Genomic DNA, 2,878 nt, shown 5'->3' with positions numbered 1-2,878 from the left:
GGTGAGAACTGTGAGTTCAGAGGGGCGGGAGGCGTCCTGTGTGGGCGCCGTGTTTGGAGAGCGAGGTCTGGGGAGCCCCAGCTCCGCAGGCCAGGGGCACGACTGAAGCTCGGCGGTTTTGTCCGGAGGAGATGGGCTAGGTGAGGCTGCCCTGGGCACCGAGGGGCTGGCTGCCGCACAAGGGTGGCGCCCTGGGGAGGTGGTGAGGGGCATCCTCCTCCCAGGAGCGTACGTGATGACTTGGCAACCCTGGAACCTGCCAAGGAGCAGCCCCAGTTGGTGTAAGCAAGCAGCGCTTGTGTGGCCATCTCCACGCTAGCCGTTCAGCCATGGGGGCTCCTGCTTGCACAGCACCCCAGCACCGTCAGGGCAGCGAGGGGGTGATCGTCCTCCTCCTTCCACCAACACACCATGGCACCGATAGCAGACCTGTACCATCCTGGGGACCGGGAGAAGCCACGGCAGCTGCCTGCGATGACAGCAATTACAGCCAACCTGGTGATACTGGTAATTACAGAAAGTACGAGCAGGCTGCTGTGGCTGCAACTGGGGTCAGAGGAGGGAGGGGGCACCTTTTGGCTGCTGTGGGTGTGAGCTCTGTGCCCATGCAGGTGTGGTGGAAGAGAGGTTGCGTGTGGCTTGTGCAATGCAGGGGGCTGTTCAGTGGAGGCTTCTGACGGACAACATGGCTCCTGAAATTAAAATAAGCCTTTCGTACAAGGCTAATTCATGAGGGTGTTATACTTCTGGGCCTCAGGCGATAGCTGTGGGAACCGTGTGCTGAAAACCCTTCGCATCAGTGAATGGGGAACTGCACACAAATGCACGTGAATGTTACAAATGGTCCTTTTAATGTCTGCCTGAAAATGGTGACAAATCCCTTTATTTCAGTGTGCTGCTGATGCTTCTTCAGATGCCATTGAATTTCTGATTAGCAGTAACTCAGCCTGTAAGTGTGGGCGCGTGCTTTGCAGAACACTTTGGTGAGATGAGCGTTACCTGGGGAGCCTGTGTGTGTGTGTTAGGGCAACACCGTGCGTCTCTGCCGGCTGCTTAGTTCAGGAGCCGGCCTCCCTTTGAGGCTGGGGCTCTTCCACAGCCTGGCAGAATGGCCTGACAGGAGGGGACATCTTGTGTATTAATAAGCCCTTAAGCTATTTACCAGAGCTATTTAGTTACAGAGCAAAGACCTTATTAAACTACTAGACTTCAAAACCCCACGGTGGCATAGCTCCAGGCTGCTGCTCATGAGTTTCCTCTCTGCAGTCCCCTGCTTCGTTTGCTTGTGTGGCATGACGTTGTCTGCCTGCCGTGGGTGCGGGAGCCTTCTCCCAGGCTGCTTTCTGGAGCAGCCTTCCTGCATCTCTCTCCACCTCGCTCATACCAGTTTCAAAATCTTCCAGGAGAAGTATTTCTTCACTGACTTTACATTCATATCTCAGGTTATATTTTGCTACAGCCTTAAGATAGCTTGCAGCCTGCCAGGCTGACTCCTGACAGCCCGTTAGTAATGCACTAATACTAAAGCAGCATTGCGGGTGACTTTGTGAGCGCTCTCCTCTAGTTCAGGTGTAACTTTCTCAAATGCCCTTAGACCTGGTAGCAGGAAACGGAATAACCTTCCCTGCATCTGCTCATCTTTTTTTGGCCATTAAGTTTCTGGCACCAGAACTTGCCTGATGATGCATGAGGCAGCAGGATCTAATTTGCTGCTCTGCAGTCTCCGTAATGTTCTGCGTCCCTGACTTTTTCTGCTGTTGCATCCTGCCAGCTCTGAAGAGCTGATCTGACGTCAAAACCTGCTTTTATTTACAGGAAAAGGCGTCTGCTCTCTGAAGGCTTGCTTGAGACTGTTTGCTGAATGTCCAGGATGAGAGTGCAAAAAAATTTGCCACCCAGTTTCAGTTTAATAAGGGCACTGAGACTAATTAGTGAACAGGGATTTGGGAGACAATTAATGCTGCCCCAATCACAACAGGGGAAAAAACCACAGCTAATGACTAGTGTTAGCGTGCCTAGCAGGGAGAGAGAGTGGCCAACAGGAGTCACCATTGTAAAAGCAAGCCTTGGGCTTCGTTAGCAGTGCAGTCAGGTTCCAGGTGAGCAGGAGGTTGCACAACAGTCACAGCCAACAGCAGCAAATCTCCCAAAAGCCCCTCACAGCAGGCTGCTGAGGGGATGCTGATGGGAGAGGCTTGGGCTGCTGTTGCTGCTGCCATCCACTATTAGGAGCATTACCTTTCTTGGGAGCTCCTCTTGATTTTCTTCTCTCTCTCTTTTTTCTTTTTTTTTTTTTCTTCCCCTCAGCTTTCATAGATACGGGAAATTCATGCCGTTGCTTCTCTAGTGGAAAAAATAATTCCCATTTATAATTTAAAGCTTATTCTTGGCTGATGTCTTTTCATTGCAAATGCGGCAGAATTTTGTACTGAAATCCTTGTGGCTCAGTGTTGCTATTAGAAGAGGGTTAGCTGGGGGACGGGGGGGAACAACCAACAAATCCTTCTTAGAGACACATAATGCCTCTAAGAAACAAGTTAGGGCCAAGCTAGGGCACCAGAAGGTGTGGATGATGTGAAGTTACATTGGGTCAATTAAAACCACTCAATTTCAGCTGATATTCCTGCTTTTACTCTTCTGTAGTTCCCTTTTAGCTCTGCCGTGGGTTATTGAGTCATTTCGAGTTGAGTGCCATTCTGGGGACAGATACATCAAGCAGCAAGAGGGAAGGATTGGGCCACGTGCTGCTGAACGGGGCCAGCTTGTGAACCACAAGCAGAGCGAGCTGCTTGCCGAGACGCTGCCCTCGCACGTGGCTGAACCCCAGCTCCGCACGCCCACGGCGGCGATCTCGAGTGGTGATGCTGGCAGGCGCGGC

This window comes from Egretta garzetta, unplaced genomic scaffold, assembly GCF_000687185.1.
Source record: "Egretta garzetta isolate BGI_Z169 unplaced genomic scaffold, ASM68718v1 scaffold215, whole genome shotgun sequence".
NCBI classification, from domain to species: Eukaryota; Metazoa; Chordata; class Aves; order Pelecaniformes; family Ardeidae; genus Egretta; species Egretta garzetta.
Note: the sequence above shows the minus strand (reverse complement) of the source record.